Genomic DNA, 25,879 nt, shown 5'->3' with positions numbered 1-25,879 from the left:
TTCGACCATCATCAGTTACTTTGCTCCCCAAATAGCAAAACTCTCATTTCCTAATCTAATTCCCTCAGCATCGCCCGACTTAATTCGACTACATTCCATTATCCTCGATTTGCTTTTGTTGATGTCTTACATCCTCCCTTCAAGACACTGTCCATTCCGTTCAACTGCTCTTCCAAGTCCTATGCTGTCTCTGACAGAATTACAATGTCATCGGCGAACCTCAAAAGTTTTTATTTCTTTTCTTTTGTTTTCTTTACTGCTTGCTCAATATACAGATTGAATAACATCGGGGAGAGTCTACAACCCTGTCTCACAACCGTCCCAACCACTGCTTCCCCATTCATGCCCCTCGACTCTTATAACTGCCATCTGGTTTCTGTACAAATTGTAAATAGCCTTTCGCTCCCTGTATTTTACCCCTGCCACCTTCAGAATTTGAAATAGATTATTCCAGCCAATATTGTCAAAAGCTTTCTCCAAGTCTACAAATGCTAGAAACGTAGGTTTGCCTTTTCTTAATCTAGCTTCTAAGATAAGTCGTAGGGTCAGTATTGCCTCACGTGTTCCCATATTTCTACGGAATCCAAACTGATCTTCCCCGAGGCCGGCTTCTACCAGTTTTTCCATTAGTCTGTAAAGAATTCGTGTTAGTATTTTGCAGTCGTTACTTATTAAACTGATAGTTCGGTAATTTTCACATCTGTCAGCGCCTGCTTTCTTTGGGATTGGAATTATTACTTTCTTCTTGAAGTCTGAGGGTATTTCGCCTGTCTCATACATTTTGCTCACCAGATGGTAGAGTTTTGTCAGGACTGGGTCTCCCAAGGCTGTCAGTAGTTCTAATGGAATGTTGTCTACTCCCGGGGCCTTGTTTCGACTTAGGTCTTTCAGTGCTCTATCAAATTCTTCACGCAGTATCATATCTCCCATTTCATCTTCATCTACATCCTCTTCCATTTCCATAATATTGTCCTCAAGAAAATCGCCCTTGCATAGTCCCTCTATATACTCCTTCCACCTTTCTGCTTTCCCTTCTTTGCTTAGAACTGGGTTTCCATCTGAGCCCTTGATATTCATACAAGTGGTTCTCTTTTCCCCAAAGGTCTCTTTAATTTTCCTGTAGGCAGTATCTATTTTACCCCCAGTGAGGTAAGCCTCTACATCCTTACATTTGTCCTCTAGCCATGCCTGCTTAGCCATTTTGCACTTCCTGTCGATCTCATTTTTGAGACGTTTGTATTCCTGTTTGCCTGCTTCATTTATATGTATGTATATGTATGTAGTGTTAATATCAACGAACATACGAGAGTGATTTGGTAAGTCTGGTAAATTTCCACGAAAGAATGAAACAATTTTGTTCTGCTTTCGTAGTAGGGAAGCTTCATTATTGCAAGGATCATGTAAAGAAATTCAACAATGTACAGCGTAAGTTCATTGTTCACAGCCGTCTGGATTTGTCAGTGTGTCGACAGCGGTTGAAAAATGCAGGAAACTGAGTTTCGTACTGTTAACAAAGATTTTCATTTGAAGGCGTGGACTGGCGCACCAATCAAAAAACAATTGGTTGAAGTTCACGCGGACTTTGCACCATCGTTGAAGACCGTTTACTTTTCGATTAATGAATTTAAACGTACTCGGACAATAGCCGAAGACGTAGCGCGCTCAGGGCGTCCAGTTCAGGCCACGACAAAGGAAACCATTGATAAAATCCATCATATGGTAATGCAAGACCACCGAATAAAAATTCGTGTGACTGCAAAGATTGCAGGCGTTTCAACTGAGCGAATGCATAACTTCCTGCACTGAGAATTGGCTATGGACAAGCTGCGTGTGAGGTGGATGCTGCCATTGTTCACAGTCGACCAAAAGCACATACGGCACCACATTTCAGCACTTTGTTTGGCGATATTTAATTGCAGTCGTCAAGACTTTTTGTGCCAATTTGTGACTTTTGGTGAAACCTAGATCCACCATTACACACCAGAGTCAAAACGGCAGTCAAAACAATGGACAAAGGCTGGTGAAAGTGCATCGAAGAAGATAAAGGCGATTTTGTCAGCTGGTAAGGAGATGGCCACTGTTTCTTGGGATTCCCAAAGAATAATCGTCATAGATTACTTGGAAAAAGGCAGAACCATAATTGTACCCTTTTATGCTTCATTGCTGAATCGTTTGAACTTGCGTTGGTTGTAAAAAGACCAAGGTTGGCAGGCAAGCCGCCGGAGTGGCCGTGCGGTTCTAGGCGCTACAGTCTGGAACCCAGCGGGCGCTACGGTCGCAGGTTCGAATCCTGCCTCGGGCATGGATGTGTGTGATGTCCTTAGGTTAGTTAGGTTTAATTAGTTCTAAGTTCTAGGCGACTGATGACCTCAGAAGTTAAGTCGCATACTGCTCAGAGCCATTTGGTTGGCAGGCAAAAGAGTGCTCTCTCACCAGGATAAAGCACCATCCCACACATCAGCGATAACAATGACGAAACTGCATGAACTGGGCTTTGAATTTTGTTACTCATCCACCTTACACACCACACTTGGCCCCAAATGACTTTTTCCTGTTTCCTAGCTTGAAACTTAGGCTTGCTGGGGGAAATTTTCATCAAACGAGGTAACGATAGTTACTGTCAACGAGTATTTTGCAGAGTTGACAGAACCAATTTTTCCCACGAGATGAAAAAGCTGGACGATGGCTGGACTAAGAGAATATGCGTGAAAGGAGACTATGTCGTGAAGTAACGTGAGTTATTTACGAAACAATCATTTTTATTGCTTTTTTACCAGACTTATCAAACCATCGTCGCATTTTTTTAGTCCTACCCGTGCTACTATACTTAAAACCTAGGTGTGGCCTTTTTCTTACTGGCTACCAGTTATTTTTTAAAAATCGTCCATCGAATACAAGGAGTTATCCAAGAGAAATGAATTTAGGTTACATTTAAAACTTGCATTGCTCTCTGTCAGGCATTTTATGTTATTCTTTAGATGATCAATTTTTTTGTTGCTGTATATTGAATTTCTTTCTGAGTGACTGACAACTTTAGTACTGGCTAATGAAGGTCATTTTTTCCTCTGGTGGTGGAGGTGTGGTCATCACTATTCTTCTCGAATTATGATGGATTATTTATGATAAATTTCATTAGCGAATATATATATATATTGTGATGGTGCAGTTAAAATGCCTAGCTCTTTGAAAATGTAACTATACGAAGACCGCAGGCGAACGCCACATATTATTTTTACTGCTCGCTTTTACGTAATAAGTAACTTGTTTCTAAATGAAGTTACCCCAGAAAATTATTCCGTATCACATTATTGAGTGGAAACATATAAAAAAATATGCCAGGAGAATGATTCGTTTGTTTTCAAGACTAGCAAATATACAAATAGCAAAAGCAGCTGAACTTAATTGTTTGAGAAGCTCTGTAATATGCTTCTTCCAGTTCAAGTTTCTATCACAATGTACACTCAGGAAACTGGAGCATTCTACCCTATTTGCTGGCGCCAGTTCGTGTACTACGACAACTATTGTCGTGGCTGTATTTCCTGTACAGAACTGAATAAAGTGTGTTTTCTCTAAAGTAACGGAGAGTACATTTTCAGAGGAGCACTTGATAAGTGTTTGAGAAACACCATTAACAGTCTCTTCTGTTGCCTTTTGTCTGGTGAGATCTATTATAAGATTAGTATCGTCTGCAAAACGGAAAAATTCTGCTTGTTGAATGTTTAAGTGGAAGGTCATACACATCTATAAGGAATACGAGTCGACGCAAAATTGAATCCTGTGGGACTCCCTCTGTGATTTTACCCCAGTCACTGATATTTTCTGCCTTTCCAACATCGTGTGAATAACTCAGAACAACCTTTTGCATTGTGTTTCTTAGGTCGGTATTACACTATTATATTCCTTTGATAAAGGAAAGGGGTATTACACTGTCGTCATATTTTTTGTCAAATTTCAAGATGGCGGACGTCAACGCGTTATTATGCGCTGCAGTTGCTCGTGCCACGATTACATTGTGCGTGTATTTGGAAGTAAAGCGGCGGAAGAAAGGAAACATACTTGGATGAAGCCCTACGTATTACGTCGAGATTATAAAAGCATTCAGCAAAATCTGTTACGAGACCTGCAAGTGGAGTAAGTTAAGTCTTAAAATTTTAATTACTTACGAAGAGATGAGAGTGTATTTCAGCATTTGCTCATTAAAGTGGCTTTTCATATTACAAAACAGAATATCCTCTTGAGAAATGCTATATGTGCCGAAGACAGGCAAACTGTGACAATATGATTTCTGGATACATGAGAGAGCTACGCTGGTTTACGACACAGAACTCAAATATCACATTGCACATTAACCAAAAGAATGCCAAAAACGTGTGAAGCAATTTGCAAGGCATTGAAGGGGAATATGTGAATGTAAGTAAATGTTTAGTGCACTGTATGGGCAATAACTATTTTTAATTTTGAATAATTAATGGTTATTTTCATCATGGCAGCGAAAACCGTTACAAATTGTCTCGAATGAATTCATTCGAGACAATAATTAATGGAATTGGTGCTCCAACAACCACAAGATTAATAAAAAGTACGGAACAGATGAAGCGCTTCTTAACTTGTCGAAGTAGGTTCATTAAAAAAAAAAAAAAAAGAGTCGAAGGAACAAACCAACTTTGAAGCCACGTTAACAAACACACTACAGAGACGTCAAATAGCTGTAGAGACGCCAGCGCTCGAAGTGGTTATATTTCACGTTGCAGTGAACAGAAGACGAACGACTTTTATTAACAAATCTTAGGCGACGCCCTAGATTTGATCATATTTATTTGATGACAGGCTAGATTTGACAAACTTTCCTATTACACCATCAAATTTCTTTGACACATCAACTTTGACATAGAAATATGTAAGTATAATACCGGCGTAAGGTACGACCGACCACCGCGTATCCCATCAGCCATTGGCGGCGCGCGTGTGCGGTATGAACTCCATACTGTGAGGGGATGCACAGCACACTCCCTCCCGTTGTCGGGTCAGGACACCTGGCGGCGCTGGTAGCACTTAGTGAAGTAGTTCCTCATTCGGCATCAGAGGGCCGAGTGCGTCACGTGCTAGTGCTCCCACCAAGGGGGGGAAAAAAAAATCCCTCGCAGCACCGGGAATCGAACCAGGGTCCTCCGCATGATAGATAGCCTCAGTGACCACTGAGTTACAGACTCGGACATTTTGTGACATATGTATAGTAATGTGAGGTCCTAGCTATCACGTTTGTCTCACTAAATTTTATTTCGTGATCACCGTCATTGAAAACGTGTTCCGCTACAGCTGATTTGTCAATTTGTCCCAATCTACAGTTCCTTTTGTGTTCCGTTAGGCGGGTATTAACACTCCTTTCAGTTGTTCCAATATAAATCGTGCCACAGCTACACGGAATTTTTTACACACCTGGGGTAGCTAAGGGGTGTCGTGCGTCTTTCACCGATCTTAAACTTTCACTAATTTTCTTGGTAGGTCGAAAGATTGTCTCCACTTGAAACTTGGCCAAAACTTTCCCAATACGGTCCGTGATGTTATGAAGAAATGGAAGAAAAACTTTTCCAGCTGACGGTTGTTATTGTCGTGTATTTCCGGAAAGATTAGAGAACTAATTAGGGTGCGAGACAACTATGACAGTGAAAAAAAGTAGAAGTGTCTTACACAGTTCCTAGGAAGATGGGTGGTAGATGGAAAGCAAAGAGCTTACAGTAGAAGAGATCCAGTGTTGGAGGAATCAGAACGACTTTCGTTTACGAAACGGTCGTTTCCAAACTAATGTCCCGTACCTCAAATTGATACCTTAACCTTCCCCATTATTCCGCAAAGTTTGTAACACACGGTTATCTCCCTCTACTTAATTTAGAGTGGTCGCCAATGCTTCATCGAATCAATTTTGTTTTTAATCTCAGTCATTTTTATTTCACTCTTCAGGGAGCAGCGAGTAACGTACCCCCTCCCCCCCCCCCCCCCCGCCTTAAAACCAATGTTTTCTAGAATCAAAAGTCAATCATTTCCTGAAATGCACGAGAATTCTGTAATGAATTAAAACGCTGTACCCAGATTCCAGGAGGATGCAAGTGTTCCTCCCCCCCCCCCCCCCGCCAACCCCTCCGCACCTGTAACGGTGGCTTCTGCGACTGTGGTACCTATGCAAAAAACAGCGTGAAAGTTTATATCAAAGCACTTTTAGTGGAAAGCAACCCGAGAGGAGCAGGTTTTGAATTTCCATCTCGTCACCCATATTCTACCCTCCGTAAGCGTCTTGGATGAATGTTGGATCGGTTCACTGAAGAATAGCACGCTCGATTCCGTTCCTAATTTGTTCTCCGTCCTTGTACAACTTAGCAAGAACTCATCTTTTTATCGGCACAGATAGCAACAACACGTTAGGTTATTCGTTCTTTGTCTTACTTGCTGATATTTCATGATCAGTCTTTTTTTGTCCCACGGGTCTCTCGGAAAAGCCCAGTCCTGTGTGCTCCGTTTCGCAGTCCCGTTATCGCGTTCAGCCTCTTTATGGCTGGAGAACTCACTCTTTTCATTGATTTTTTTCGCTCAAACTTCCACTGCGCAGCCGTTATCTGAAAACAGTTGCTACAACTCACTCAATAAGTGTCACTGTCAATGTAACATATTTTATACACTCTGTTATCACGATGCCGGAGACAGCTTCTCTTGTGGATTAACCACACTCCTTATCGGAGATAGCTGTTAATGAATTACTCGTGGCAGAATGATGCAACTAATTACAGAACTTGCGACAGACTCGGTTGCGCATTGTTACGGAAATTGTGACACGGCCCAAGAAGGTGGTAGGTGAGATTTGCTCCTTATTTCTGAATTTTGAAAAGTGTGCGCCAATTCGTAAGGAACAAATTCGCAAGTATTGATGGTATAGCAGTGCAGTTCTTGGTGACACCTTTCCAGACAGCCCAACAATAAACGGCACATGCTTTTCAACGAAATTTTTGTGACTGGGTAAATACCATCACATATTGGAACTGCAGAAGAAACTAAGATCGGTTCGACGTGAGAATTACCTCTAAGACATTATAGTAACACGTACAGGGGCACAAAAAACTGTCGAAACTTGTTGTTATCAAGTACTCTCATCAAGAAAGCAGTATTTTTTTTTTTACTGAATCCTGATATTTTCACGTATATTAGCACTTTTTTTATCGAATGAACCAAGTAATAGTGCATTACATTTTTATTATTATCAAAAAGTGAGGCCCTCACGGCTCAGTTTCAGTACATTGAACAATTGACTACTCGGCTGTTTTTTTCTGACAGTCTGTTCTGTAGTTTCATGTTTAAAGTTCCAGGTTTTTAAATTCTGTAATCTGCAATGAGAGTAGAGACATTATTTGATTTCAGGATAGAATTATTCTATTTCAGACAATCTCTCTATTATAGACAGACATTAAAAACATAAATGGAGATACTGGAGCCAGTAGACAGTATCTACTGCAATCTTTTTGTTATACACTAGCTTCTTTCTCGTGGTATGGCGCGAATGGGACTTTGGATTATGGAGGGAGCTGTCCTAAGATAGTCCATGCAGCTGTGCAAAGCTACTGCGCCAGGGTGGCGTAGTGGTTGGCGCATCTGCCTACTGAGTGCTCGCCTAATAGTTCGGAACACTCTATCCTGTTTATCATTTCTTTTTTGTTACTAATTTAATGAGAGGTTCAAATGGTTCAAATGGCTCTGAGCACTATGGGACTTAACATCTGTGGTCATCAGTCCCCTAGAACTTAGAACTACTTAAACCTAACTAACCTAAGGACATCACACACATCCATGCCCGAGGCAGGATTCGAACCTGCGACCGTAGCGGTCACGCGGTTCCAGACTGAAGCGCCTAGAACCGCACGACCAACCCCCCGGCTGAGTTCGTAGGGTTTTTCTATAAGGCTAACAAACACAACAGATACACATAACGAAGACTTTAGTCATCAATAATACGAGGATATTCTCACCCAGTGTTTAAAACAGTCTGCTAACGCTGGCGGAACTTTTCGATTCCGCGACTGTAGAAATCACGTGGTTTTGAGGCGGAGAACTCCTAGAGCCGTGTTGGGAGCGTATTTTCATCCGACAAGGAAGTTCCTTGAAGGTTGTTCGATCAGAGAGCGGAAAAAGTGAAAATCTGAGGACGCAAGATCAGGCGAATAAGGTGGTACTGAATGACTTCCAACCCACCTCCTGTACAGTGTTCTTGTCAGTTGTAGTGTAACGACGTATAGATTTGTTTAAATGATTTTCATTTGACATATGACCATGTGTAGACTTCGTCACCTGCGTCAGTTACAACCCACTTCAAAATTATTTATATTCTTTTTAAATTGTCTCAGAATGGTTCTTGAACGAAACTGTAAAACATCATTTGAGTCGTATGCACAGAATTACGTCACTCGGGCCAATTGGTTTGCGTAAACTTTTTCAATTTTAGATGTCGTTTGTTTCTCCTCAGAAATCATATTGATACACGTTATCTGATTTAATCGATATTAGAACCACATTGAATAAACTTTTTGAGATTCAAGGTCGCGATGAACGCTGTCAAAATTCAATAATCTTGTCAAATATATTATTAATTCATTCACATAATTCTTCATAAATAAATCCTCAGAACACGTATTTCAACTTTAGTAGCATCCACTAGTTTATTATCTTCCTACATACAGACGTGAACCTGAGCCTTGACGAGACAAAACTAACATTTTGAATAAGATTAAACTTCCTATGATATCATTGTTGTACAAAACATTACAAATTCTCATTTATTTTATTTTTAGAAGCACGACGCAACAACTCGGTTTCAGGATCTTCTATTGCTCTTTGGCTGTCGACCCGCGACGTATAGCGGCCAGCAATTTTCTCTCTGGTCCCGGCAGCGAAGATGCTGTCTCCGTTCGTTGCGCCGCCCTCTCCGTACATGAAACATAAAAAATAAATACAAAACTTTAGACAATTCACAACCTTTACAAATATTACAAAAATACATAAACAAAACTAAATTAAACTTATATTCACCTGCAAACTAGGCTGACACTGGTGGATGGGTGACGCTTCAATTTCGTCCCACTACACAGTCTAGCACAATGCGGGCGGGCATTACCGTGGAGTAGCGTCACATCACGCCGTCTGCGTGGTCGTCGTTCTTGGACTGCGCCTGCAAGACGTCTCAGTTGTTGACACTGAAATGTCAGCGATGGCTGCACCTCGGGGAAGCAATTCGTAGCACACCATACTGTCGCTGTTCCACCAAAGCATAGCATTACCTTTTGCGACTCCGCGCAGGTATTCATATGGGGAGTTGCTGCATTATTTGGGCTCACCCATTCCGTTCTTTTCCTTGTGTTAGCATAAGGCCACCATTCCTCGTTACCAGTAATGCCACAAGATAGGAATGGTAGGTGTTGACCACCCACTGATTTTTGTGTTTTTGGCTTAGGGCATGCGGTACCCACGCAGCCGAGTCTTGAACCTTCCCCATTACATGCAAATGTCACACGATAGTGGAATGATCACATTTGCCATTTCTGTAGCACTCTGTGCGTCATTGTGGATTAACGCGTTTAAACAATCTTCATCAAACCGCGATGGTCTTCCTGAACGCGGAGAATAGCTAATAATAACACGGTCTTCCGTGAAACAAGGAAACATTTTCTTGCCGTGCTCTGATCAGTGGCATTATCTCCAAACACAGCGCAAATGTTTCTGGCTGCCTTCGCTGCTGTCACCCTTATATTGAACTCAAACAGAACAATATTCCCGAAATGTTCCGATTTCTCCACTTGGCATTGCATTTTCTAGTGTCCACATCTCCACTCACTATCTCGGAATGACAGTATGTTAACTCATACAGCAACAGTGAACTACAAATAAAAAATGGCAGCCGGCCACTGTGGCCGAGCGGTTCTAGGCGCTTCAATCCGGAACCACGCAGCTGCTACAGTGGCAGGTTCGAATCCTGCATCGGCATGGATTTGTGTAATGTCCTTAGGTTAGTTAGGTTTAAGCAGTTCTAAGTCTAGGGGACTGATGACCTCAGACGTTCAGCCCCATAGTGCTTAGAGCCATAAAATGGCAATCGATAAATAATGGCATCCGTATAATGGGATCCGTCCATCCTTGAGGGATGATGGTGTAACATGCTTGGTTCATAGTCTGCAGCGTCTGCTGTGGCTAAAAAGTCCCACTCGAGAGTGGCAGTCCCTACTGCAGTGAAATTTGAGGGACTTGGAACAGAAGCCGCTCTGTCTCTTCGCTTTGTCCTCTTCCTGATTTGTTCCTGTGTGCGTTCGTCCTCTGAGAGTTTGACACCGTTGCGCACAGTTGCTCGCCACATGACACGTGCAACTCCAATGCTTTCCCAGCGACTTGGATTGATTCTGGTCTCGGTCAGGTCTCTCTTGCAGACATCCTTGAAACGAAGATGCGGTCGTCCCACTGGCCTCACACCCTCCTGAAGTTCTCCGTACAGCAGTTATTTCGGTATCCATTCAGGATCCATGCGCCTGACATCTTAGACGTCGATGACTCAGGAGTGCAAAGATGCTGGTTGTGCTTGCTCTATGAAAGACTTCGGTGTTGGGTACTCTATCTCTCCAAGAGATCTGAAGGATCTTCCGGAGACAGCGGAGATGGAAGCTGCTGAGTCGAGATTCGTGCTTAGAAAGAGTTGTCCATACCTCACAGCTATAGAGAAGGGTGCTTATAACACAAGCGTTCTAGACTTTTAATTTAGTTTTTGTGGTAAGCAGTCCGTTGTTCCATACTCTGTTTTTCAATCTAGCCATGACAGATGATGCCTTTGCGATTCTGTTAGTAAGTTCAGTGTCCATGGACAAGTTGCTACATATTGTGGATCCCAAGTAGGTAAAGTCATCAACTACCTAGAGAGGATTGCCATCAATGCTGATGGATGGAACGTTGGTAGTGCTCTGCGCCATGATCTTAGTCTTTTGAAGGCTGATGAGTAGACCAAATTTTTCACAGGCATGTGATAATTTGTTAATTATATACTGCAGCTCATATTCTGTGTTCGCTACTAGAGCTGCATCGTCCGCATATAACAACTCACGGATGACAACTGTATTTACTTTGGTCTTGGCCTTGAGGCGAGCAATGTTGAAAAGATTTCCATCAGACCTCGTATGTAGATACACTCCCTCCTCACAGTCTTCAAAGGCAAATCTGAGAAGAAGGGAAAAGAAAATCCCAAATAATGTAGGAGCTAACACACACCCCCGTTTCACACCGCTATTAACAGGGAATGCTTCTGATGTTTTACCGTTGAAGCAGATTGTTGCTTGTGTTTTCTCATGGAAAGAGACAATTATTTGTAGTAGTTTAGGTGGGCATCCAATCTTCTGCAACGGTTTGAAAAGCCCATTTCTGCTCACTAAATCAAACGCTTTAACAAGGTCAATGAAAGCAATATAAAGTGGCCTCTGCTGCTCACGACATTTGTCTTGTAGCTGTCTTAAGGAGAAGATCATATCTACGGTTGATCGGCCAGGCCTGAAGCCACACTGAGATTCTGGGTAGATTCTGGAAGCTAAGATTTGTAATCGCATTAGGATGACTCTTGTATAAGCTTTCCCGGCTAATGCCTCGGTAATTGTTATAGTCACTTCTGTTCCTTTCTGTTTGTGTAGAGTAACTATCCTCGAATTCCGCATACTCGTCGGGACATAACCTTCTTCCCAGCTGGTTGTGATAAGTGAAAATAAATGTCTGAGAAGAACAGACTTGTTATACTCAATAACCTCTGCAGAGATGCCATCTTCACCTGGGGCCTTTCCGTTACCAAGAGAATCTATTTCTCTACTGACAAGGGGAAAGCCTCAGACACGGCTAACCGATTCGGCTCAAATTTGGCAGGTCGCTTGAGTACAACCTAAAACGAAGGACTCCAAGATATTTTGGGTCAACACCCCTGCAATTTTGAGAAAATCACCCCTAAAGGTTATGACGGGCAATCGACTCAAAATTGGAGGGATCGATAGATAATTGTAAATAGAGCATTTTTCATCATCAGGTATGGGGTCCGCAAATGCAAACTTTTCCAGAAATCGAGGAAAGAAACTTTTACAACTGCCGCTTCTGTATCCACATGGTAAACGCTTTTTGGCGACAGCGCCGATAGCGCAACGGATAAGGTAACTCGCTGGGAATCGGTAAACTCGGGTTCGAATTTCCTAGAAACCTTCGTGGTATAGTACTGCAGTATCAACAAAAGTCATTTCGTTAGTCAGCTCCAAAAATCGCTCGACGATAGCCGCTCATATCAATCTGGAACGCCAAGAAACAGAACTGCTTGCTTCCAGTAGTGCGTTGATAAGCATCTGTCTTGCAACACTATTACAAACCAAAACACAGCGTCGGTAATACTGTGACAAGCTCCCAAATATATATTACAGGTTTGGTCCCTTTCATCCCTCAACCAACCACCATATATTACAGCGCTAGTCGAAGGGTGTACATCCTCCATTATTCAGATTATCTGAAAGATATGACACAACAAACAATAACCAGTTACTACGGCATAAACAGACGAGCTAATTACTACAAACTACATGCAGTACTCGTCATATGTTACTTCGGCGCATTAACGATGAAAAAATCACTATATGTATCCGCGAGGTTCTCGGCAGCCTAATGACGGAGAAAAACTCTTTCCGATTGACTTCTGTAAGGCTCGTGCTGGTCACTTTTCACTCTTCCAGGTTCACAACTATGATATGACGAAGTGGCAACCGGGACAACATAACTCTCCCCGCGTTCATTCCATCCCGTGCCTCGCTGTAAACAAGCGTCGCGAGCTTGGCTATCTGTGATCTCTCGTAAGGAATTCGCAGCACTCTTACTCGGAGTTGTTTTTATGTGACAAGGATTGAAAGTTTAATACTTTACTAACTCACGGCGTTTGGGAAATTAGATTGCCTACCTTATTACTATCATTCCTTATTGATTTACTTACCTTATTAACCCTCCTATCCCTATCAATTGAGATAGGAAAAAATACAAACGAAAAGAAGAATATCCACTGGGTTTCTTCGAGATTGATTCCCAGCCAACCTTGCCGTTGCGCTGTCGGTGCTGTCGGCGAAAAGCGTTTACCATGTGGGTACAGAAACGAAACTTATAAGAGTTTCTTTCCTCGATTTCTGGAAAAGTGTGCGTTTTCGGACCCCATACCTGATGATGAAAAATGTTCTGTTTACCATTATCTATCGATCCCGCCAATTTTGAGTCGATTGCTCATTATAACCTTTAGGAGTAATTTTCTCAAAATTGCGGGGGTGTTGACCCAAAATATCTTAGAGTCCTTCGTTTTAGGTTGAACACAAGCGACCTGCCAAATTTCAGCCGAATCGGTTGGCCGTGTCTGAGGCCTTCCCCTTGTGAGTTCTTCTTGCATCTAGTTCTTGCATAACTGGCATTTGTTTGATGGCGGCACATGCATCCTTGCTAACTTCATTCTCGCCTGCATACAACTCGAGATAGTGTTCAACCCAGCGTTCCGTTTGTTTGCCTTCATCAGTAATGACTTCACCCGTCTTGGACTTCAGAGGAGCTGTTTTTCTGAGAGTTGGTCCAATTGCTTCCTTAATACCATCGTACATTGCCTTAGCATCCCCAGAATCGATAAATACACCCATAGAAACATGCAAAAAAAGACGCTACGTACACCAACCTAATAGATAAAATCCGAGAAAACTGTCGTTACGTCGGCGCCGACGTGCGCTAGGCTGCGAACCCTTCATCCCGGGCTCGCGCAGCTGTCTCAGGCTGAGCTGTGGCCACGTGGCGGATGGCCGGCCAGAGCGTGCGGCCGAGTCGGCACGCGGCTGCCCAGGGGTCATCAGTGTTATCAGCGCCTCTGCTCTGCTGAACGACCCCCAGCCATCTCATGATTCAGCATCCGCCACTCGCAAAGCGACGCCCGCTGCCGTAGTGGAATCGCTACAGCCGTGTTCCCCATAAGTGGCGGCTCTTTAGATACATTATGTGATCTAAAGTATCCCGACACCTGGCCAAAATAGACATACAAGTTGTTGGTGCCCTGTTGACTGGCAGAGACCGCTGACAGTTGAACAGGGTCGGTAATGCTGGCCCATCCTTAGCCTCGGTGACAGCTTCCACTCTCGCAGACATACTTTCAATCAGGTGCTGGAAGTTTTCTTGGTGAATGGCAGCCCATTCTTCAAGGCGTGCTACACTGAGGAGAGGTATCGATGTCGGTCGCTGAGACCACGCACGAAGCTGGCGTTCCAAAACATTCCAGAGGTGTTCTATAGGATTCAGGTCAGCACTCTGTGCAGGCCATTCCATTACAGGGATGTTATTGTCGTGTAACCACTCCTGCCCAGGCCGTGCATTATGAACAGGTGCTCGATCGTGTTGAAAGATGCAATCGCCATCCCCGAATTGCTCTTCAACAGTGGGAAGCAAGAAGGTGCTTAAAACATCAATGTAGGTTGTGTTGTGATAGTGCGTTGCAATATCTCCGGATGTAATTAACATTTTACAATGCAACAAACGGCACTGATTACGTATTTGTTTATATGTTCAGATGTGCTAAAAAACTAACGGGGTTCCATTTAAAAAAACGTAGGTTTGTGTTAAAAAACATACTTCCGTGCATTTTTGTATGGTTTGTATTAACCAGTTACACTAGCCCCTCTCCTCACGTTCGGTCTGTGGAATCGATTCGTCAGTATTTGATGTGGTTTACGAAATATATCCAGCGGTAATGTTAGGTGACTCATCCTGTATACTTCTTTATTACATGTTCGTCTGTAGTCACGCTTATTTGATTTCGTCACATTCTCAGACAACGAATCTAATCTGGAATGCCTTAGTTTCTTTGCAGCTAACTTCCCCTGGTAGTTTTCTTTAACTTAGCGCTTAATACAGGATCAACAAAGTTCATGTTGACACTGCACATGAGAGCCGATTCCTGCACAGTAGGCAACCAACTCCAAATTGCCGTTTGAGGAAAGTACTATATACCTATAAGGTCTCTTGACTAGAATACGAATGAGTCGCTGAAGACCATAGGGGCAAAAGTACAGCGTCTTAGACGTCCCCCTCCCCTCCCACCCCATTTAAGTGAATATCAGAAAAACGAGTGAGACAACTTTTCGTGAATGTTCAAATATATGTACAATGTGGGCCTGCAGTAAAGATAAGCCGTAAGATCAACAGATTTCAGAAGCGCGAATAAATGCTACGGTCTCACAATCGACGATGATGTGATTTATGGTTCTCAGTGCCTATGATAAAATCCGAAACTTTATGTACCATATCTCATTCAGAATCCCACAAAATAGGTTTTTCTCTCAGAATAACATATACTGATGTCCGATCTAATTTTAGTATCTATCACAAAGCGAAAAAAGTGGTCCAACTAAAACATTCATATTTCTTTACGTACTACACGAATATGTAATAAGAAATGGAGGTTCCCATTTAAAAAAAAAAAAAAAACGCAGTTGATATCCGTTTGATCTATGGCAGCGGCATCTAGCGGGCCAACCATAGCGCCATCTGATTTCCCCCTTCAAGCTAGACAAGTTTCGTTCTTTGTAGTTTTTTCGTTTGACGCTTATTTCGTGAGATATTTGGCCCGGTCACTATCAATTGACCACCCCGTATAAGACAAGTGTCTGGCGCAGTTGTTAGATCGGTTACTGCTGCTACAGTAGCAGGGTATCAAGATTTAAGTGAGTTTGAACGTGGTGTTAATAGTCGGCGCATCAGCGATGGGACACACCTTTCCAAGTGAGACGTGGGGATTTTCCCGTACGACCATGTCATGAATGTACCGTGAGTATCAGGAATCCGGTAAAACATCGCTGCGGCCGGAAAAAGTTCCTGCAAGAAAGAGACCAACGTGAGGGAAGTGCAACCCTTCCGCTAACTACTGCAGATTTCAGTGCTGGGCCGTAAATGTCAGCGTGAGAACCATTCAACGAAACATCATCTATTTGGGCTTTCGAAGACGAAGGCCACCTCGTGTACCTTTGACGACTGCACGACACAAAGCTTTACTCCTAGCCTGGGCCCATAACTACCGACATTGGACTGTTGATGTCTGTGCCTGGTCAGACAAGTTTTATTCCAAATTGTATCGAGCGTACGGGTATGGAAATCACCTCATGAAAGAATGTACCCTGCATGTCAGCAGCGGACTGTTCAGGCTAGTGGAGGCTCTGTAATGCTGTGGGGCGTGTGCATTTGGAGTGATATGGGACCCCTAATACGTCTAGATACTCTGACAGGTGACGCGCACATATGCCTGCTGTCTGGTCACCTGAATCCATTCATGTCCATTGTGCATTCAGACGGACTTGGGCAATTCCAACAGGACAATGCGACACCCCATACGTCCAGAATTGCCACTGAGTCGCTCCAGGACCAGTCTTGTGAGTTTAAACACTACCGCTGGCCACCAAACTCCCCAGACATGAACATTATTGAACGTATCTGGGATACCTTGCAACGTGCTGTTCGGAAGAGATCTCCACACCCTCGTACTGTTACGGATTTATGGATTGCCCTGCAGGATTCATGTCGTCAGTTCCCTCCGGCGGTACTTCACACATTAGTCGCGTCCATGCCACGTCGTGTTGCGGCAATTCTGCGTGTTCGCGGGGGCCCTACACGATATTTGGCAGGTGTACCAGTTTCTTTGGCACTTCAGTGTATTTCGAATAATTTCTTACAGCTGTTGTTTGTCAACAACGTCTGGTCTTTCACAGTTACAAGTGAAGTCTTACGAGCCTAGACGACAAAAAGAATGGTTTCGATTCTTCGCAGTTTTTTCCTCCCTCTGTGAGGATCCGGTTAATAATGCCGGTGAGGGTTAGGTGATGGAATATGAGGGTCTATGGCATAAGGATGTAGAGAGTGTGAGGAATGGAGGTTTGGGTCGGTCTGGGGAGCGTGCACGGATAGCACAAGTGCTTAACGGCACCGCGCGCCGGAAGCATGAAGGCCCGGTTCGTTTACCGGTCCGGCACAAATTTTCATATGTCACTAATAGGCAGTACATCTGTGTCTCATTGAGCTGATATCTAGTCAGCGGATAAATATCGAATTGTTTCGTTCAGCCGTGCATCTTCAATAATGTCTGTTCTTTCAGATGCGCAAGTAAAGGACTACATGTTCACCATCCACAGGACTGCGTGTTCTCTACATCAGAATAACCAGCGATCTCTGGGAGATCTGACGACAGTGGAGGTGAGGGGACAAGTGTTCCGGAGGACAGTGTTCAGTGGACATTGTTGGGCATGGTCTACTGCAGCAGATGACCTCTCACGTGTTCCGACCGTCGACATTCCGAAATGCGGGAAGGGTGCGGCGGTTGACAACCAAATGCGTCCTGCTATGAAAGGAAATGTTGAAAGATTACCGTCAAACCTCCTTGCCTAGGGGCGCCAGATGTAAGTTGATTTCGTCAAGCCCTGAATGAAAATTGCACATCGGATAACTGGGGAGGAGAGCTTGACAGCGCTACCTAGAGAGCGTGCCCTTTCTGTACGATACTAGGCAAGGGGCTGGAGGGCTCACACGCTGATGCGTGGGTCCCTGCGTTCTATATCTTGTATTTTCAAATTAATTCCTTTAACTGGACTCCTTTGTGATTTTTTAAAGGTGTGTTAAATATTGATGACAATTGATTACCTATTTATTTTAAACATTATGACTCGATTTTACAGCGATTGCAGCAATTGTTCCAGTTTACAGATATTACAATTTTACAACTTATAGCTCGGGTACATTATATACTAATCTGCACGCACATTTCTACGTGCAAGACGGAATTGCATTGGCCAAATGTATAGCACCAAAGTCTCCCAATATTTTACATGGGACATCCACTATGGCCGGCCGAAGTGGCCGTGCGGTTAAAGGCGCTGCAGTCTGGAACCGCAAGACCGCTACGGTCGCAGGTTCGAATCCTGCCTCGGGCATGGATGTTTGTGATGTCCTTAGGTTAGTTAGGTTTAACTAGTTCTAAGTTCTAGGGGACTAATGACCTCAGCAGTTGAGTCCCATAGTGCTCAGAGCCATTTGAACCATTTTGAACCATCCACTATGTGAGGAGGATAACGGACAAACTGGGGACCAGATACATTAACACAGGGGGTCAAATTTCCAGAATTAAACGAGCACATTCATTACCTTACACAATCCGAAGCTGGAAATAAAAGAATTAGTACAAATATTCACATACCTCTCTTCCATGCGTGAACATTGAGATAGACGCACTGATGGCACGTCTGCTCAATTACCCGTCTTCTGTAACACTCCTCCTAGAATATGGCGGGCACCCGGAGGTCTTCCTGGGCCCCGGTGGAGGGGGTGGTCGAACCACTTGGCCGTGACCAACCTCTCCACCCCAAATCTGGAAAGTCTTTGACTTTTACCTGCCTGTGTGTGTCTCTCTGATCCCCTACCCAGGAGTAAGGTTGGCACAACTGTACTACAGAACTACTTCCCAACTAAGATTTGAACACGCTTTACGGAAAGGTGTGAGGAGGATTAGGAAAGTTTATGTGCCGATTCACATTCACGTACAAGAAATGCATAATACACGACACAACCTCTCCACCCCAAATCTTGTGACACTGGAAAGTCTTTGACTTTTACCTACCTGTGCTGTCTCTCTGATCCCCCACCCAGGAGTAAGGTTGGCACTACTATACTACAGAACTACTTCCCAACTGAGATTTGGCCACACTTTACGGAAAGGTGTGAGGAGGATTAGGAAAGTTCATCTGCAGATTCACATTCACGTACAAGAAATGAATAATACACGACACACATAAATACATATTATGAAGTCTGACACATTTCTTTCCACCCGTCCACATGGGTTCTGTTGCACCCGCGGCCGGCCGCGTCGTGTAATAAAATTGGCGGCGGAGCCGCCTCTGTTTGTATTTCCCAGTGCGAGCGAGCATCGAAACCTGCTCCTTATGGAGCGGAAACTACTGTACAGTTTCAATGTCACCCCAGACCATGACTCGTGTTGTTGGGCCGTATGGCTGGCAAAGGTCAGGTTGGTATCGCACCCCTGTCTAGGACGTCCAGAGCCAAGTCTTCGCTGGCCATCGGGGCTCAGTTCGAAGCGAGAGTCATCATTGATAACAGTTCTACTCCACTTAATGAGATTCCTGGCCGAAGGTGTGTCTGGAGAAGTCACGAACGGCGGTGCGAAACCAGCTTGACTGTCGGTCACGATACAGCCCGACAGCCAAGAGTGATGGTCTGGGGCCCCATTTCTTTTCGTAACACGACCCATTTGGTTCTCATTCGCGGCACCCTTATGGCGTAGCAGTACGTCGACGATATTCCACGCTCCGTGTTGTTGCTGTCCATGACAAGCCATACTGGGTTTACATTTCAGAAAGACAATGGCTGCCCACACACGGCGGAGTCTCTATAGCTTGTCTTCGAGCATGGCAAATCCTACCTTGGACGCCGCATCTCTCCGCAATTGACAACATTTGGAGCACTATGGACAGTGCCGGCCGGAGTGGCCGAGCGGTTCTAGGCGCTACAGTCTGGAACCGCGCGACCGCTACGGTCGCAGGTTCGAATCCTGCCTCTGGCATGGATGTGTGTGCTGTCCTTAGGTTAGTTAGGTTTAAGTAGTTCTAAGTTCTAGGGGACTGATGACCTCAGATGTTAAGTCCCATAGTGCTCAGAGCCATTTGAACTATGGATAGTGCCCTCCAACCATCGCGAGATTTTCACGATCTAACGCACCTTTTAGTGGGAATATCGCACGATATCCCTCAAGAGAACATCCAGCTACTTCATCAATCAGTGTCAAACCGAATGACTGATGGCACAAGGGCCCGAAGTGGACGAACGCATTATTGACTTTCTCAATTTGCAAAGAACTCTCTCTTGAGTAAATCATACAATTTTTCTGAGATTGTAGTCATTTGTTTGTACATGTGCATCACATCTACCGATTTCCGTCCCATTCGGATAATTTCATCATGGTGCTTTTTTTTTTTTTTTTTTTTTTTTTTTTTTTTTTTTTGCCGTGTATAACAGACACGGTGTCTATGGCTTGAGGCAGTGTAACTCACAGCGCGCAAATTACGCAGACTATATTCAAATGGTTCAAATGGCTCTGAGCACTATGGGACTTAACTTCTGAGGTCATCAGTCCCCTAGAACTTAGAACTACTTAAACCCAACTAACACACATCCATGCCCCAGGCAGGATTCGAACCTGCGACCTTAGCATTCGCGCGGTTCCAGACTGTAGCGCCTAGAACCGCTCGGCCACACCATATTCTACATCTACATCATTACTCTGCAATTCACATTTAAGTGCTTGGCAGAGGGTTCATCGAACCACAATCATACTATCTCTCTACCATTCCACTCCCGAACAGCGCGCGGGAAAAACGAACACCTAAACCTTTCTGTTCGAGCTCTGATTTCTCTTATTTTATTTTGATGATCATTCCTACCTATGTAGGTTGGGCTCAACAAAATATTTTCGCATTCGGAAGAGAAAGTTGGTGACTGAAATTTCGTAAATTGATCTCGCCGCGAAGAAAAACGTCTTTGCTTTAATGACTTCCATCCCAACTCGCGTATCATATCTGCCACACTCTCTCCCCTATAACGTGGTAATACAAAACGAGCTGCCCTTTTTTGCACCCTTTCGATGTCCTCCGTCAATCCCACCTGGTAAGGATCCCACACCGCGCAGCAATATTCTAACAGAGGACGAACGAGTGTAGTGTAAGCTGTTTCTTTAGTGGACTTGTTGCATCTTCTAACTGTCCTGCCAATGAAACGCAACCTTTGGCTCGCCTTCCCCACAATATTATCTATGTGGTCTTTCCAACTGAAGCATCTGAGAATAGCAGCACTTATCTACTTACAACAAACTTTACATATAATTTAAAACACTCGCAATAGTTTTTGTCGCTGACACCTCTCAAAAACGTTCTCCGTTTACCACATTTTCCCTGGTTATGCAGTAAAACTGCAGCATCAGGCATGACGTTTTAATTTATTACTTCTTTACAACTAACTCAATTCGCAACACATTTATCAGACAGTATGTCCATATACCACTGAAAGCACTTGCGAAATTAGGTCACTGTACAACCCACGGTGCAGGCCACATGACGCCACAAACACTGAGACGATTGAAAACATGGCTTCTGCTTAAACTGAGAGCAAGTTGACGAGAGTGTGCTTGATAATGAGAGCACATACAGAAACTTCCGACAAACTGTAAACATAATTTCAAACCTCTTCTAAGCTTTCCACTCGCTTACGTGCTTAATGTCAAATATTTTGCACATTAATTCATTTGGAAAGTCAACAAGGTCGTGTAACTGTGAAGGATAGATCATGCCAACCAAAAAGAGCAGCAGCTGTGAGAGAAATGCAGGTAACGTCTGGCCAGTGTGGCCGAGCGATTCTAAGCGCTACAGTGTGGAACCGTGGGACCGCTACGGTCGCAGGTTCGAATCCTGCCTCAGTCATGGATGTGTGTGATGTCCTTAGGTTAGTTAGGTTTAAGTGGTTCTAAGTTCTAGGGGACTGATGACCTCAGAAGTTAAGTCCCATAGTGCTCAGAGTCATTTGAACCATTTGAGCCAGGTAACCTCTTACCAGCGGCAAAACACAGTCCACACGGCAGTCGGGGCAGTTGGATGTGCGAACATGATCAGCCAGTTGAGTGTTACATTCCACCGCATTTCGCCCTTTCCATATTTTGCTCAATCAGCAGCAACTTGGCAGTGACCTTTAAAATTTTGTCTAGGAACAATGATGCGGTTTTTTTTATGCAAGATGCAGCACCGTTTACAAACTGTGGACAAATGAAGTTTCGTAAATAGTTCACTTGAAAATCGATGTTGTCTGGGGGAAGTAGTTAAACAACGACATTGGTCCGTCTACGTGTTTTCGGGGTGATCACGTCACTGGTCCTTGTCTTAGTGATGGAACTCAAGTTTCTCCAGTTCTTAACAGATTTGTAGCCGCAACTATTTAGGCAGTCCATGTGGGACCAACGTGACAGATGTGTAGCCCATTCCGCCTACATTACTACAGACCTTTCTAAGACATCACTTGGAAATCGGTATGTCAGTCGTTCTGGCAACACAAAATGTCCTGACTGCTCACAAGACACTTTACATCTCTGAAGTTTTACCTGTGTGCAAGATTAAAACTATGAGTCTGCTAGGAAACACTGACGATTCTCGAAGACATCAAATGCCATGTAACACTCTCCTTTGCTACAGTAAGTCCACATGAAATTGTTTCTGGATGGCCACACAGCTTCGATAAATATGAGGAAAAACGCCATTACACCGGGCTGTATTTTAAAAATGTACTGGTCGTATCATCTGGAGCGGCAGTGCCACACCAGAGTCGGCAACGTGCGTCGATACCACAGACATGAGTGATGCCTCGCTGCAGTCCGCAATGGCGAGTGGAATGGCTGAAGAAGCCACACTTACTCTTTCAGCACAGCAGCGCACTCGCACGGAGGTCAATATAGAGGCGTGTGTGGAAACGCGCAGCTTGTGAGCTCAGCTGAAGCGGTCAACATAATCAAGTAGGACTAGAGAGTTAATCAAGTCTCAGATCGAAATGTACTTTTGTGAATGATGAACATTGTACTTTAAGAGGACAGTTAGTGATACTATGCATCAAGGGATGCTGTAGTACTCAATGAAGCTGTAAATATTCAAGCACTCCTGTGGCTAAGGATCGTATAAAGTTAAATAAATCATTTTACTCATTCATGTAATAAAGCGAACCAACATTTTAATTGTTGTAGTTCCTGTGAGCCATCTCCGAGACCGATCAAGGAACTCACAGTTATGGCCAAATATTTGTAGTTTCGTCTGATCATAACACTACCACATTTGGCTGTACTAGTTCGAGTATGGCCATTTTCAAGTGAACCTATCACAAAGTGAGTACATCGTCCCCTTCAAGTCGTACAGCTGCGTCTAGGTGGACTATGTGATCGAAAGTATCCGGACACCCCAATAACATTCGTTTTTCATATTAGGTGCATTGTGCTGCCACCTACTACCAGGTACTACATATCAGCGACCTCAGTAGCCATCAGGCATCGTGAGAGAGCAGAATGGGGCGCTCCGCGGAACTCACGGGCTTCAATGTTCAATGGCTCTGAGCACTATGCGACTTAACTCAGTCGCCTAGAACTTAGAACTAATTAAACCTAACTAACCGAAGGACATCACACACATCCATGCCCGAGGCAGGATTCGAACCTGCGACCGTAGTGGTCACGCGGTTCCAGACTGAAGCGCCTTTAACCGCACGGCCACACCGGCCGGCTCACGGGCTTCGAACACGCTCAGGTGATTGGGGGTCACTTGTGTCATACGTCTGTACGCGATATTTCAACACTCTTCATTATCCCTAGGTCCATTGTTTCCGATGTGTAAGTGAAGTGGAAACGTGAAGGGACACGTACAGCACAAAAGCGTACAGGCGGACCTCGTCTGTTGACTGACAGAGACCACTGATAGTTAAAGATGGTCGTAATGAGTAATAAGCAGACATCTAACATCTGTATAGACAATCATACAGGAATCCCAAACTGCATAAGGATCCACCATTAGTACGAGGGCAGTTCAATAAGTAATGCAACACATTTTTTTTCTGAAACAGGGGTTGTTTTATTCAGCATTGAAATACACCAGGTTATTCCCCAATCTTTTAGCTACACAACACTATTTTTCAACGTAATCTCCATTCAATGCTACGGCCTTACGCCACCTTGAAATGAGGGCCTGTATGCCTGCAAGGTACCATTCCACTGGTCGATGTCGGAGCCAACGTCGTACTGCATCAATAACTTCTTCATCATCCGCGTAGTGCCTCCCATGGATTGCGTCCTTCATTGGGCCAAACATATGGAAATCCGACGGTGCGAGATCGGGGCTGTAGGGTGCATGAGGAAGAACAGTCCACTGAAGTTTTGTGAGCTCCTCTCGGGTGCGAAGACTTGTGTGAGGTCTTGCGTTGTCATGAAGAAGGAGAAGTTCGTTCAGATTTTTGTGCCTACGAACACGCTGAAGTCGTTTCTTCAATTTCTGAAGAGTAGCACAATACACTTCAGAGTTGATCGTTTGACCATGGGGAAGGACATCGAACAGAATAACCCCTTCAGCGTCCCAGAAGACTGGAACCATGTCTTTACCGGCTGAGGGTATGGCTTTAAACTTTTTCTTGGTAGGGGAGTGGGTGTGGCGCCACTCCATTGATTGCCGTTTTGTTTCAGGTTCGAAGTGATGAACCCATGTTTCATCGCCTGTAACAATCTTTGACAAGAAATTGTCACCCTCAGCCACATGACGAGCAAGCAATTCCGCACAGATGGTTCTCTTTTGCGCTTTATGGTGTTCGGTTAGACAACGAGGGACCCAGCGGGAACAAACCATTGAATATCCCAACTGGTGAACAATTGTGACAGCACTACCAACAGAGATGTCAAGTTGAGCACTGAGTTGTTTGATGGTGATCCGTCGATCATCTCGAACGAGTGTGTTCGCACGCTCCGCCATTGCAGGAGTCACAGCTGTGCACGGCCGGCCCGCACGCGGGAGATCAGACAGTCTTGCTTGACCTTGCGGCGATGATGACACACGCTTTGCCCAACGACTCACCGTGCTTTTGTCCACTGCCAGATCACCGTAGACATTCTGCAAGCGCCTATGAATATCTGAGATGCCCTGGTTTTCCGCCAAAAGAAACTCGATCACTGCCCGTTGTTTGCAACGCACATCCGTTACAGACGCCATTTTAACAGCTCCGTACAGCGCTGCCACCTGTCGGAAGTCAATGAAACTATACGAGACGAAGCGGGAATGTTTGAAAATATTCCACAAAAAATTTCCGGTTTTTTCAACCAAAATTGGCCGAGAAAAAAATGTGTTGCATTACTTATTGAACTGCCCTCGTACTATGACAGTTAGGCAGGAGGTGAGAAAACTTGGATTTCACGGTCGAGCGGCTGCTCATAAGCCACACGTCACGCTGGTAAATGCCAAACGACGCCTCGCTTGGTGTAAGCAGCGTAAACATTGAACCATTGAACAGTGGAAAAACGTTGTGTGAACTGACGAATCACGGTACACAATGTGGCGATCCGAAGGCAGTGTGTGTGTATGGTGAATGTCCATGGACGTCATCTCCTAGCGTGTGCAGTGCCAGCAGTAAAATTCAGAGGCCGTGGTGTTGTGGTGTGGTGGTGTTTTTCGTGGAAGGGCTTGGACGCCTTGTTGTTTTGCGTGGCACTATCACTGCACAGGCCTACCTTAATGTTCTAAGCAACTTCTTGTTACCCATTGTTGAAGCTCAATTCGGGAATGGCGACTGCATCTTTCAGCACGATCGAGCAGCTGTTCATAATGCACGGTCTGTGGCGGAGTGGTTACAAGACAATAACATCCCTGTAGTGGAATGGCCTGCACGGAGTCCTGACCTGAATCCTATAGAACACCTTTGGGATGTTTTGGAACGCCAACTTCGTAGCAGGCCTCACCGACCGAAGTCGGTATCTCTCCTCAGTGCAGCACTCCGTGAAGAATGGGCTGCCATTCCCCAAGAAACCTTCCAGCACCTGGCTAAACATATGGCTGCGATAGAGGAAGCTGTCATCAAGGCTAAGGGTGTGCCAACACCATACTGAATTCCAGCATTACCGATGGAGGGCGCCACGAACTTGTAAATCATTTTCAGCCAGGTGTCCGGATACGTTTGAGCACATAGTGTATGTTTTGCAGCTACGCATGATGAC

The 25,879-nt window shown here is 44.3% G+C and overlaps 1 protein-coding gene across 1 annotated transcript in view; it reads left to right on the top strand.

Moving 5' to 3' along the window:
* LOC126425265 (fasciculation and elongation protein zeta-2) overlaps nucleotides 1-25,879 on the top strand; it is a 428,469-nt gene that overhangs the window by 296,022 nt on the left and 106,568 nt on the right. The gene's annotated exons all lie outside the window — the stretch shown is intronic.

The sequence above is a fragment of the Schistocerca serialis genome, chromosome 10, assembly GCF_023864345.2.
Source record: "Schistocerca serialis cubense isolate TAMUIC-IGC-003099 chromosome 10, iqSchSeri2.2, whole genome shotgun sequence".
NCBI classification, from domain to species: domain Eukaryota; kingdom Metazoa; phylum Arthropoda; class Insecta; order Orthoptera; family Acrididae; genus Schistocerca; species Schistocerca serialis.
The sequence above is the reverse complement of the archived record's forward strand: the minus strand, read 5'-3'. Positions and strand labels throughout refer to the sequence as shown.